The following is a 15014-nucleotide window of genomic DNA, read 5'->3' as shown; positions in this document are numbered from 1 at the left end:
GTAGAACTCAGAGTATTCTAAGCTAAGTTATATGTACCTGGAGTACTTATGCGATCTTTCACAAGATATTCTTAGGATACGCGTGGTAAAACAACAGCAAGCTCAAATCCCAACCGCTGCTCACCAATGTGAAAAGTTGGCCCGATATGCAGTGTTCACTATTCTAGCGACCACTATGCATCGGTCCAAACGACCCTTATGGTGATTGGTTGTAAGTCAACCTTAGACCAGCTATCCTAGTAGCGTGGATACGAGCAGTCTTCGGGCTAAACTCTAGAGGGCGTGTTAAGCCAGCTGTTATACCATCACATACCCCTTGAACACCAAGTGAAAGGACACCACACAAGTGTTATGAAAATAAACAGTGTATTTATTAGAATCACAATAGCCCTGTACTCTTTATGAGGACAGGGTACTAAGCACACAACGAAACTCTTAGGAAAATACTTCAAGTGCACAATTAATACAAGTGCCCGAGGGCACGGAAAGTTTAGTGGTCTCGGGAGGACCCGATAAGGCAAGTCGGAAGCGAGGGACTCGGGACCCTTAAGTAAGGAGGCTATGCGGGCACCGAAATGCCGAAGTTACCTAGCCACAAGGGCTGCGGCTGCACAAGTCTTACAGGCGTCGGGGGTCTTCGCTGACGAGCCAGGAGCCGGAAGGAAGGAGTTGCTGGCCGGCGACCAGTGGAGAATAGTTCGTAGAGATCCAAGCCTGGATCAAAGATAGATGACACCTGAAAGCCGAGGGGACCAAGTTCGTACTACTAGCCAGTAGTCAGAGGGTACCAGGAGGGCACCGGATGATCGTCACCTCGACTAGGTGAGTGGGCGACGCTAGGCTCTGCAGTCTCATGGACCAGGAGGCGTTGTCGGCGACCAGGATGGAGGTGCGAGCTGTCCCACGAAGGTTGATGCTGTCGGCGTCGCTGGGCCCAGGATTGGGGCAACAAGCCTTGGCAGATTTCAGGGCCACGTGGTGGGCCTAAAATGGTGTCTTGAGTGGACCAGGAGGGTCCGGGGTGCTCCTCTCGCAGAAGGGAGCAAAGGCTAGTCTGGAGCAACCAGACCAGCAATGTTGGTTGTCGTTTGTCGTCAAAGAGTCACAAGCCAGCGGCTAGTGATCGGACAACGTGCTGAACAGCAAAGCAGAAGGGCCCCACGCAGATCGTGGAGATGCTGGGAGACTGCACTTCGGTGCTGGAGCTGCTCAGGGTCGGGGCTTCTCGGACCCCAGAGCACTCACCAGAGGATTCCTTCGGTGGTTGTGCTGGTTAAGAAAGCGTGCAGGTTTTGATGATGGCCGGTCCCTCAAGGTCTCGTCGCACCCACAGATCTCAGCTGAGCTGACGATGTGGGTAGAGGTCAGAGGTGCCAGGGAAGCCGGTTCTCGTCGAGCTGGGTCGTCGGATTCCTGAGGAAGGACTTGCAGCAAACCGCAGAGTTCTTAGATGGTGCCTGCGGATGCAGGGTGACTACTCCTTAGCCACAAGGGAGAAATCTTGAGAAGAGTCTTGAATGTCCTTTCGTAGAAAGTAGTTCTTGATTCAAAGATGATCTAATTTGGAAGGGTCCCCGCTCCTGCCTTTATCCTAAAGAAAGGGGTGGGGAGATGACTAGGTCCTGCCCTAGGGGTGGGACCAGGAAGGGGGGTAGTTACACCCCTCTCCCCTGCCGGACTTTCCCCAGGTCAGGGGCTGCGCGCCCCTGGAACTGGTTCTAGCCGGCAGATGCGTAGTGAGCACCGGGGTGCCACTCCGCAGTCACCTTCTTGTAAAGCCCGGCCTACCCAGGATACACAAAACCCTGTCTGGGATGGTGCGAACACCGCCCCGGACAGAAAAACCCTTTGTCCAAGCTCTCCTCGCTGGAAGGACTCCCAGCAGCAGGAGGTCAGACTCGTGTCTGTGGTGGCAGCGTCCATTTTGTGGAGCTGAGGCTTCAGTTAACTTTAACCGGGGTTCACAGTTACGTACATGTCGTGTCCCTCTAGAAGGGCGGAATGCTAACCTCGTCGCCAGCATTGGTGAGGGGGCAGCATCCCAATTCATATGACACCTTACTCGACATGTCTTGATAACGCGATACCGAAGTTACCGATATGGTACGCGTTATCATGGAACAGCCCTTGGGTCTTGGTTCCGCAAGCTGCAACCGGGCTCGACTCGTGCCAGAGCCCAATTCACACGGTTCCACGCACTCTGCCTTCAGGATTGTCAAGGCCTGCCATAGGAGTGACTGATAGGAACTCGGGTGTCCATTTTAAGGTTAGATATAGGGATACTATACCTACAGCAACGAGCGAGTACGCCACGTTGCCCCAGCTGTCGCGCAGCCAGTTGTGTCAGATTTAGATGGCCATCCAGGGGTGGCATAATACATGCTTGAGCCCCTGGTAGGCCCTGGGTACACCGATGCCCTGAGTTACAGGGTCTGACAAGGTGGCCCAGTTCCAATTGGGTAATGCACCTAAGGTACACACATCAATTTAGCGAGAGAACAGCTAGGCTGTGGGTCTGATTAGCAGGCCCACAGCCCGAGAAAGTCGTAAACCAGTGAAACAAAAGCAAAAAGTCTGGGTGATCATAGGATTGCAGACCCTACTCTCCTACACGGTCCTTGGAAGCTTGTTTCCGGTCCAGGGAAGGAATGGCTTGGCAGTTCGGGCTGGACTGTTCCCATGAGGCACAGGGTCAGACTGATTTGCATATGGCCATGTCTGAACTGGGGTGGCAGAGTGGGCTAAAGAACAGTGATGGATTAATCCCAGATCTGTTGACTGGGTGTGAGTGTTTGATTGGTTCGGATGCTCCGTCCATCACCACCCCCTTTTGTACCCCTTATTTACAAGGCAGCGTTAAGCCATGTTAAGTGGCTTAAAGCCACCTTATAAATATGGCAAAGCCTCTTATCGCTGCCACAACATCGATAAAGGTGACATTCCTGTGGCGATAGGGGCTTGTAAATATGCCCCGGAGTGAGCTAATGCAGCTAGCAACATGTTGCCAGGGGAAGACCTTGAGCCCTGAATGGCCTTAAGTAGGCCCTGCCCCTTCTAATGACCCATTCGTGACCTTAGCACCAGGAAGAGAGTATGCGCATTCATGCAGTTAGCGTTCTAGTATTCATTATGAGTTTCCATTGGCCTCTCTTCCGCAGCATCCAGCCTCATGTCAGTGTGTGTCCTGAATCCTGTCAGTTAGGAATGTTTATTACACATGACGTGGATAGACAGTGACACGTGGGACATTAACTTGACACATTTATATAGAGCATTATGAGGAAAGTGTGTGTCAAGATTGTTCAAGGGCCCATTTTAGCTCGAGACACCTGTAAGTTAGAATGTTCCAAGCCTATAACAGTCCTACATGGGTGCAGGAGCCAGTATCTGGAACCTTTTCCCTATTCTGTTGAGGACCAAGCCCAACCATTTGTCCGTCAGCATTTGTTTAAAAATTCATTTGTTCAAGATGGGTCTAGGCCTTGCCTTGTGAATGGTTACCCGACCGCTTGCTCTGATGTAAAACATTTGTTCTGTCCCTTCACCTACTGTCACACACCCTCTCCCAAAAAGCTCAAACATTGCTCTCTATTCCAGATGTCTTTCTGAATGCCAATTCAATGTGGTTGTATAAACTAGTTCCTTTGTAAAGCACACTAAAATAGCTTGGTGCAATCACGCTTTATCTAACTTCTGACAAAAGTAAAATGGTGACAAAGGAATGTGGCAATGGTGCCTGGGAGAGCGCGTGTTGTACATGTCCTCGGGTATCACCCATCTGTGAGAAAGAAACATATAGGGCACATGACGTAAGTTGTAAACTACAGGTATACATGGGTATAATTGTTCCATAGGCATTCTTTGTCAGAATGATACCTGGACTGTGGATATGCACCACTGTGGAAGGGATCTGGAAGATGAAGCTTTTAGGAAAGATACTGCATCAAGGAACATTAAATGACAAATATTTTGAGGTGGCACAGACAGACACAGGGGGGGGGGGGGGGGGGGGGGGGGATGATGAGCTGCAGGATCCCCCACATGGCAAACACCACGAGCCATCCACTCCCATTTTACCGAAGCCCTCCTGGCACCTGTATACATCTCTGTGAATCGCAGTAAGGTTTACCATGGAAAGAGGCACTTTACAGAGGAATAGCTGAACAGCTGTCCATCCGAACTAAGGCGTTTAATTACAGATTACACACAGAGCATCATAAAGTGCATGAGCCTCTTTAATTAAAACATTCGTGCTGCCGTTCAGGTGAAAGGGATGGTGAGCAGCTGAGAAAGCCACGTGCCATGAATGCTAGGAAACGACGTCAGAGGTCAGACAGCAGGTCACCTAGCGCAGCATCCACGGTGAACGTGAAGACGAGCACAGATCACTTTTAGACTCAGGCAGTTGTGCAGTGATGCATTAAAATGTCCCGAGTCCCTTAGGAATGCTGCTTTTAGCCTTTCCTACATTACGTCACTGTTGTTGGGTGGCAACCTGGCATAACGCCTCCAATGTGAGACCTCGTGCAGTAGCTGTAGTAACCTCGTCTAATTTGACGTGCAGAAGATCATTGTACCAGGAAGCGGAAGTGTCCCCCAACTGCAAATGGAAGAGGCGCGGCCTGAAGAAGGGTTATGCGCAACCAAGAAACTTGTTCACATTTCCTGCTTTGTGCAATATGCTATAGTCCTAATGGTAAACAGTGTTTACAATGCAGATAGAACTACACAGTGGCATTACAACGCAGCCACTACAACAAACGCGTCATTACCACATGTTCCATTACAACGCAAGTCGTTACAACAACTTGCTTTAGGGAACGCATTGTTGGAGTTTAAATCCAACACCTTCCCTACTTTTGCACAGACTGGAGTTGGAATAGTAAAATATACTATATACTATTTCAAAGTCAAGCGCTTCCCTAAGGCAAGTCGTTGGAATGACTTACGTTGTAATGGAACACGTAGTAACAACGCGTACATTGTAATGCCTGCATTGGAAGTGCATGCATTGAAAAAGCATGCATGAAAACATCAAACATCCGTCCTAATCCGAGAGATAATCAGTCAATAGGGGGTGAGATCCTGGCTTTTGGCTTAGGATCACCATAGATTGGAAATAGAATCTTTTCATCTTATACAATGACACCTAGTTTGCCATACAGGAGCCTGTGGTGAAGTTACTAGGCCAACACCACAGTGAAGCTTTCATGTGTCTGATAGAAAATAGTTGCATTCTGTCACTGCAAGACTTCTGCTCAAATGTAATATCACATGTCCAGCTGAATCTTTGCTTTGACGTTGTTGTACACAAATGGTACACTGCTGCATTCGGCTGGGACTCACTTCAATTTTGGGGCATAGCTCCAGGTCTATGTATGTCATGTGGTATGCTAATGTGGCATAGATATACATTTGTTTGAAGGCTGCATTTCATGCTGAAGACCAAAGAACAATTTTGCATCTGAGACCTGTTCGCCATTGCTTGCCTATTGACATATTGAAAGAAGAAGCTCATCATCCATTAAAAGAACTGAGAATCATTATTAGAGATGGTATTGCTGACAGCCAGTAGCCAAGATGTAGGAGAGTAGGGTTTGCTTTCCTATGGTCACCCCAATTTTTGCTTTTTGCCTCACTGGTTTTCGACTTAATGTGGCTGTAGGTCTGCTAATCAGACCCGCAGCCTGCTGTTCTCTCTCTAAATTCACATCCATGTACTTTAGGTACATAACCAATTGGACATTGGGTCACCTTATAAGCCCCTGTACAGTGTACTATAGGTACCCAGGGAATAGGTGCATTCAAGGCCTACCAGGGGCTGCAGCATATCTTTTGCCACCCCTGGCTGGCTATCCAAACTGACACAACTGGCTGATCACTCAGCTGGGGCAAGGTGGTGTAATCACCCCTTGCTTAGATATAGTATACCTATATCTAAACCTATATCTGGACACATATGCACCTATAAGTCACTCCTATGGCAGGCCTTATCAATCCTGGAGGCAGAGTGCTTGGTTTTATGTGAGATGGTGCTCTAGCATGAGCTGAGCCTGTCTGCAGCTTTCGGGACCAACTCCCTTAGCTGTTCTGGGATATTGCCACACCATATACTCTTAAGTGCATTATAATCCTCACGGTTACTTGCTAACTTTGGTTTGGCTTTATCAAAACATGTTGTGTAAGGTGTCATAAGCTTTGGAATACTACCCCCTCGCCAGTTCTGGTGACGGGGGTAGCATTCCACCCTTCTAGAGGGAGAAGACATGTTACTTTGCTTAAACGCGGTTAAATCTAACCAGAGCCCCAGCATCACAAAATGGATGCTGCTACCACAGACACAAGTCTGGCCTCCTGCTGCTGACCAAAACTCTGGCAGGGGAGGCCTGGACAAATGGTATCCTGTCACAGGGAGGTGTTACACCATCCCAGATAGGAGATAGCAGATTGTAGCAGGGAGGGTTGAATGAAACTAGACACTGCCTGGGGAGCACAAGGCACCCCATGCATAGTCCAGTTCAAACCGGTGCTGGGGCACTCCAGCCCCAGCTCTGGCGCGAAACTGGACAAAGGGAAAGGGGTGTAACCACCCCCTTTTTGGGTCCCACCCATAGGAGGGACCTAGCAGGTGATCCAGCCCTTTGATTTGGAATAAAGTTAGGAGCTGTGCCAATGCAATTTAGATCATCCAGACTGAAACTTTGAAATAAAATTCTGGACCCTTCGACATCCTACTCAACATAGAAGACTGAAGAATCTCCCTTGTGGTCAAGGAGTGGCCACCCTGTGCAAACAGGCACCATCAGCGCGACAAGACTTTCTTTGCCGTTGCTCCTGCGGAGCTCGAACAACAGAGACCAACAAGACCTGAACTCCCAGACTTCCAACAGCCCAATCCACAGTCCTAGCAAAGCTTAGACCCGTGGAGGCGACGAGAGATGTGGAACCGCCCATCTTGAAAAGTCAACAAAGTGCTTCCTGTGCAGCTCCCGAGGTTCCCTCGATGCTGTGCTTTAGGGTTTGAGAAGCCCCAGCCCCGAGCAGTCTGTGCTCTAAAGATCACCTCTCCACACTCTTCGAGTGCTGCGTGGGGCCCTTTTGCACTTTTCCTGCTTGACGCGTTGTCCGGTCGCTTGCCCGTTGGCTAGTGGCCTCTGTAATGACAAAACATCAAAACTACACTGTTAGTCTGCTTGCTCCAGACTGGTCCCAGCTCCCCTGAAAAGGAGCCATCAATCTGAACTTCCCGGTCCGATCAAGAAGACATCTTCGAGTCCTGCGTGGGTTGCCTTTGCCAAGGCTTGGTGACTCTGAATCGAGTACCCACACCGCCGACAGCAAGAGCCTTCGTGGGACAGCTCGTGTTCACCAGCTGGTCATCATCGATCCTTCCTGGTCCACGTGGCAGCGGAGACAAACACCTCAACATCACCTGATTGCAACCCGACATCGCCTGGTTCCTTCCTGGTTCCTCACTGGTCACTGGCTAGTGACCTGAACATTGTCCACTCTGCTTTCAGGTACTCTACATCTCCGATCCACCCTTAGATCCAACCGGACTCTTCTCTCCTGGCCGCCTGCAGCATCTTCATCTCCAGGCTTCATAGAACTTCATGACGAAACCCGACACACTTTGGCACCTATGCACCCGCTTCCTGTGGGTGAGGTAACGATCTAACTCCGGTGCTCCTATAGTGGATTACACCTCTAGTGTCCTAATTTTAAGTGGCTAAGTTTTAGTCCAGTTGGACGTCTCCGAAAACTATAACTTTCTGATTTTTACGCACCATTGACTTGTATGGTAAACACGGTTGCCTATAGACTCTGCACCCGTGTCCTGTGGGCCTCCCCCGACCTAACCTTCATTAGTCCAGTGTAGGCCCAGCGATTCCCAAGGCCCTAGGCCTGTTCATTGTTCGTGACGTGGTACTTATACCACTTTCTTAATATATGGTTTGAGTGGCCACCCAGCCTATCCATAATTGTGCAGCTTTTTGTATGTTATACTGTGTTCTTTGTTTAATGCTTGTGCTCCTGTGCTCATAAAGAGTGAAGGGGATTGTTCTAGAAATAAATACATATATTTTGTAATATATAACTTGTGTGGTGTCCTTTCATTTGGTATTAAAAGGGATTGTATATGGTAAAACAACTGGCTTCACATGCCCTCTTGAGTTTAGTCAAAGACTGCTTTGTCCACGCTACCATTAGGATAGCTGGTCTATAAGGCTGACATACAACCAATCACCATAAGGGTTGTTTGGACTGGTACAAGGTGCTCACTAGAACAGTGAACACCATATACCAGGCCAACGTCTCACACAACTCTGGAACTCTGCATCTACCTCTGGTGAGAGCTCCGGGTCTACCATACTATGGAGCCTGCCTGTCGAGCAGTCTCCCTGACTTAGGAACCTACCCGAGTGCTGGTTTGGGTCTCCCTGTATGCCCATGATAGCATCTAGTGCATTGCGCTGAAGAGAAGCAAAAAAGAGCAGAACCGTTGACTGTGGTCACATGTCGTACAGTTTCCACTTTTCAATAGGAACTGTTTGTTTGTTGCACAACATAAATATTGCGATTGGTGCTAGTCTGATTCTATGCATCCTCACAGGATATGTTGGCTTATAGACCAGCTAGCTCACAGTGCCACCATAAGTACCTCTTAACCTAGTGAGGCAACAAATGGTTTGGGCAACATCAGAACATGACAACCCTGATCACCCCAGGAATCGTGGTAACAAATCTAGAACCTTATTGTTCAATCACTCGTGTCCTCTCAGAGAGACATATAAGAAATACACAAAGGGGCATTTTCAATATTTATTGAACCAATGCGATTCTTGTATAAAATATATGCACTGCAATGATTAATGGACAGAAGCAGAAAAAAGTGATTAGCTAGATAAGGACGGTAAACAGAATGAACAATTCTATCATCGTGCTTCAACAATGTATACATACTGGCCTGTAAGTACTGTTTACAGTGTACTCCTACAATGTGTTCCCTAACCTGGGTGTCTAGGACGGGTGTTCTGCCAAAAATCCCCTATTGGATGATCTAACTCCCCATTACTTGAAGGCAAGATATGAAGGTCGCTGTCTTGGTCACGAGTTGGACATCTTTCCTCGCAGAGGGAGGCAACAGGAACCTGCTGAGCTGAAACATCAACACTGCTGCAACCTCGTTTTTTTTTGTTTTTTTTTAGTAGACCTTTATTGCAAAGAATACAAGTAAACGGCAACAGGCCTACAACCCGTTTTTAGGGCCGGCCGCGATCAATTTGGCAGCGACAAAGAGAAGCATATAGTTAGTCATAGATAACAGTACGTAGTGGTAGTATGAAGGCAGTCTCTCTCCGCTCCTCAGGTGTCACTTGTATCTTACAACAGCATTGTACACAGGAAATATGGTCTCATTTTGTGCTTTAGACAGTGAACAATTCAATACCCCAACTTCCCACCTCCCCACACCCCATGAGTCAGGTTCCGATAGCTGTACACAGTGCTTTAGGAGTTAGATCTAGCATCAAACAACATTCAGCTGTATAGGACATCAGGGAAACGCATCTCAAATGCTCTTGATTATTGACAACTGCGCACCGAGCATGGCGGCATCACACATCCAACTTGCCCACTCGGCTCTACAGGTGAGCAACCGAAGATAGTCTGTGAATTGGAGAAATCATAACATTGATCCAGCACTTCTCTGAAGTGGACCACCCCTGCATCGAATTACCCCGAGCCTCCCTCCCCTACCAGGGAGCCATCATGCACACTGCTAGTGCTTCCGTCTGCATCCAAAGAGAGCATATACGCCATATACGGGCCCCAGATATCGCGCGGGCGTGAGTTTGCAGGGAGCCCCTCGTGGTAGCAAACCAGTTGATCCCTGCAGTACGCCATGTCCTGCAGCCACAATCGTACCTCTGGTGCTCGCCTCCCTCCCCTGGCCATAGCCACTCTACGTTTAGCAATCTGTAATGCCAATAGTATCAATCGTCTCACACTTGCAGGCACTCCAGATGCCATGCCCAACAGGCATAAGCGGATATCCAGCGTAACCTCAACCGACGTCATTGTAGAGAGTGCATCAGTCACAGCGACCCAAAAAGCATACAGACGCGCACAGCCCCAGGCCAAGTGCACAAAATCCGCCCCATCTGCCCCACATCGAACACACTGAGATGTCTCTCGAAGACCATACCTCGCCAGCTGTACTGGGGTGTAGTACCATTGATGCATAAACTTATAGTGTATAAGGCGAAAGTTGCCGTTGGCAACAAATCTCCCAGTCATTGAGCAACACTCAGCCCATTCATCATCTGTGAGCGGGTCAGGCAAGCACGCATCCCACCTAGCCTTTGCCGTCACTGCACCCCCCCCCCCCCCCCTTCCTCCTGCGAGGCCTTGTAGAGTCTGGAGAGCAGTTTAACTTTATTCGGCAGGGTGTACAGCAACTGCAGCGCACCTAGCGATAATGGTTCCTTCGGATATGTAGGATATAAGGTGTGTATGGCAGCTCGGAGCCGGGCATATATAAATGTGGACATAACCACGTTCGGGGATCGATCCGTCATATCCCGCAGTGAGAGAAAAGAGGCACCCGGATAAAGGTCCCCTACCGTGTTGAGGCCTACCCCCTGAAGGAGCTGTAAAGCCCCAATCTCACTGGAGACTGAGATGTCCGTGTGATACAGCAGTGGCATATCTGGGGCGTATAGCAGCAGCCGGTCCGCCCGCCTACCCAGTTCTTGCCAGGCGTTAGTGGTGGATCGCACCGTGTCTACTTCCCCCTTCTCAAACACAGAGTGTGAATTAACGATCATTGCTTTCAATGGAATAGGCAGAACCGCACTGGCCTCAAGCGCCACATGTGGCGTGTACGGCGGGGCTGACAACTGGGAAGGCGGGATTTTCGATCTCTTATCTGATCACTCTAGATCTAAATCCCCGATCAGGTCGACTGAATCTTTGTTGCCTGTCATTGAGTAAAAAGGTAATCTACTACCAGGTTAATCAAACCAATAATTGGCACGACTCTGAAGAACCACTTACCACGGATCAGTTTTAAAGTTTTATTGTAAAGCCAAAGTTAACTGAAGATACAAGCATCTCAATATTAGGTTCAAAAGGTACACTGGCATCAACAGAAACAGGAATTCTCTGAATGATCTTAAACAACAGAAAAATACCACCAAAGCCAGTTCAAGGATTAGCAGGTTTGCCAATATGGACACAGGATGTAACTTAGAAGTCATTTACAGAAAAGAAAAGATCAGGTTAGACTGTCCCTGCAGTAGACTAAGTGACATCCCTACTTAGCAGAATCTTCCTAAAAAGGTGTCAGCCGTGGTGACTTCCAAAGAAGTTCACTCACTTTTTCTTAGTCTTAGGTGAAACCTATGCATTGCAGTCATGCCCTCTCTGCCTACCCATCCGCTCTCTAAGGGTCCTCAGGCCATCTGCTCTCTCTCCTCCCCAGGGTGCTGTCCCTAATACAAAATCACAATCGTAATTTGGAACGCCCCTCTGAGACGCCCCTCACGTACACCTCTCACGTGGTTTCAGTTCTGGTTTCTTCCATGATGGCACTCCTCTGGGCCTCTCGTTAGCGTTGACCTTGCTTCCCGGGCTTCTTCTCCAGCTCGCCGGTACCCCCCAGAACATTCCTGAACCCTCCTCCAGGCCTGTGCCTGTCTCCCCGGACAGAGCTCTATTCATCACGCTCTTGATTGGAACCCCCTCACACCTGCAGACAGACACCCATGAATAGGGCCCCAAATTCCAGGCTTCACTTATCTGGGTTCGGCCATAAACTTTGCACAAGAATGACAATTTATGCTTTAACGAGACTCGATTCTAACTAACACGTGCAGATCAAAGAAGCCACTTTGTCTTTCCAGACCTACTAAATTATCTTGTAGCGGCCTGCACTCTATGAACCTTTATTTCTAAAACTAAAACAATTCTTGTTAATACACTCTGATTATATGAAACACTTCTATAAAACATGGTTCTTAACATGTGAGCAGAAACTACTGAATAATAGTAAATCCATGTCATGTGGAAGATGTAAATGCACGTTTTCGTTCTTCATACATTGCCATGAGGCCTGCACATTTCTACGTTTTGCAGCAATACATTTTCTTCAGTAGCAGCTACATAACATGGAATCTGATTAACACTACTAACATTTCTAAACATTTCCACACATTTCTACATTAGTTCCACACTCTATATGTTTTCTATATTAACTAAACACTCATGAGTATATGCAGTTATATATTTTCAACACTTTAGATACTTTAACTGAATTCGTGCAACTGGGTTGTACATATGGTGCACTTATACATTTTACTTAATTTGCGCTCTCTCACAACCAATAAGCAGCAAACTGCGCCTGAGCGCATAGGTAGTATAGCTTCATATCCGGGATGGCGAAGCCCCCCAAAGCATATGGTTTAGTCAGTACGTCCCATTTCAGTCTTGGTTTCTTACCGGCCCACACCAGTGTTATCAGTAAAGACTGTAATCTAGCAAAAAAAGTTGATTTAAGCGGGATAGGAATATTAACAAAAAAATATAAAAACCTCGACAGTATTACCATTTCAATGAGAGATACACGGTCAGCAAACGTGAGCGGGAGGCGAATCCAGCGCGCCACCTGATCCTCAAGCTTAGCAATAGCCACGCCATAATTAGCCCTAATGACTTCCTGACTGTCCCTGTGTATCAAGATTCCAAGGTAGCGTACCGGTTCCTCGGCCCACTCCAAGGGGAATTCCAGTGGGAAGGGAACCGCAGTGTCTCTCAAATTGTGGGTGGTGGATCGGAGGGGAATAAAGCCAGACTGGTCTGGCAAAACCATGTCCGGGAGGAGCAGACGTAGTCTGGTCGCCAACACTTTCGCTATAATTTTAACATCAGTGTTCATAAGGGATAATGACCGATCCGATTCGCATTTGTTTGGTGGCTTACCCGGCTTCGGAAGAGCAACCAACAGCGCCTCTCTCATTGTGGCCGGAAATTGACCCTGTTCCACCGCCTCTTCCAGAACCATCGCCAGATGCGGGAGCAAGAGATCCACATATTCCTTACAAAATTCGGACAGCAACCCATCGGTGCCCGCTGTCTTGCCATTTGGTAAGGACGCAATTGCATCCCGAAACTCCCCCTCCGTAATATGGTGCATAAGGAACTCCTGCTGACCCCTTGAGAGCCAGACCAGCGCGATATCTTCAAGATATTGTGCGATCTCATCCTCCCCCGCCGTTTCCTTATACTCATACATGCGTTCATAGTATTTGGTAAAACAATTCAGAATGTCAGTTGCATTAGTGACAGTGGTATCCCCGTCCTCTATCTCCTGCACCGCGCAATGCCTAGCCCAAGGTTCCTTAATACGATCCGCCAAGCCCCGCCCTGGCCGTCACCCCTCTCCATAATAGCGTGCTCTGGTTTGTTTGGACAGAAATTTTACCTCCTGGTCCGCCAGATCGTTGTACTCAGTTACTTTCACACCAATATCAGCCAGTAAATTCTCATCAGGGTGTTCTTCTAGCTGCCTTTCCAACATCATCAATTCGCCCTCCAACCTGGTCATTGTGTCTCTCAACGACTTAAGCACACTCGATTGCAAGCCTATACATGCTCCCCTCACCGTCACCTTGAAGGCTTCCCACACCGTGCACATACTGTCTACAGACCCAACATTCTTGGCAAAGAACTCCTCAATAACCGTCCTCAGATGCTCACACAATACCAAGTCAGTCAGAGTGCCCAGCGGTAGTCTCCAGGTAAAAGGGGCTGGCACATGCGACGGCATTCCTACCTCCATACACACTGGCGCATGATCAGAAAGTGTTCGGGGAAGATGCCCAACATCCAACACCCATCCGCTGACATCTCGGGTCACTAACCAATAATCCAGCCTGGACCACGTGTCATGAGCTGATGTGTAACACGTGCCCTCCTTCCGCCCAGGATGTTTCAACCGCCATGCATCCACCATTCCAAGCCCTCCCATTCCACGTAACACCGCGTCAGCTGCTCTCTTTCGCGCAGAAGGCCTATCCTGTTTCCTGTCCAATACTCCATCCAGAGTGACATTCAAATCTCCCCCACAGATTATAGCCGATGGGGGCAATAGGTAGACCCTGTTCCATAGATTGACATAGAAATCGGGGTCGTCAGCATTGGGGCCATAGACATTTATGAGCGTAACCAGCGTACCACACAGCTTACCATGCAAAATAATATATTGACCGTCCTCATCTATTTCCTCATGCATTGAGACAAATGGTACATTTTTCTTGATCAGAATCATAACACCTCGTGCATAGGCCGAATAACTCGAGGCTAGCCGAGTACCAGCCCACTGTTTCCCCACAGTTTCAGCCGCCCTCCCCCGTAGGTGAGTCTCCTGTATGAAAGCCACGTGTGCGCCATGCCTGTTCAGGAATGCTAGCATTTGTCTAGATTTCTGTGGACGATTCAATCCTCTCACATTCCAGGTAATACAAGTCAGCTTACCCCCCCTGTTCATTGAACCAAAACTCAAGTACATCCTGTGAGCATTTGAAAAGGTGCAGTACCCCACATATAGTGCATAGCAGATGATAAGCAAGCGAAATACAGACAGCAGGTGCTGCCGCACAAGTATCGTTTCCCAGCGACCAAAAGCGACTCAATTTCTTTCCCGCCCAATCCAACCCCAAATCAGAACACTGAACACAAATCGCCCTGACCCTCAAGACCCGAAAACACAACATCCCCCCTCCACCCACTTCAGCACCCCAAACCTGCCAAAGCTGTCTCCACCCCCACAGACCCCAAAGCCCCAACAAGTCAACCATTAATGTGTGGGGATCTCCCTTATGACGGGGGCGCAGAGTTGCCCAGCTCTCGCTAGCGAACTAACGAAGAGCAGACCGTGGAACATGTGTACATCCCACCTTTCCCACCCCAGCCCTACAGTAGCTAAAAGAGCAAAAATGCAGTGTGTAACAGCC

Source organism: Lissotriton vulgaris, chromosome 3_1 (assembly GCF_964263255.1).
Source record: "Lissotriton vulgaris chromosome 3_1, aLisVul1.2, whole genome shotgun sequence".
In the NCBI taxonomy this organism is placed as follows: Eukaryota; Metazoa; Chordata; class Amphibia; order Caudata; family Salamandridae; genus Lissotriton; species Lissotriton vulgaris.
This window is presented reverse-complemented; position numbering follows the sequence as displayed.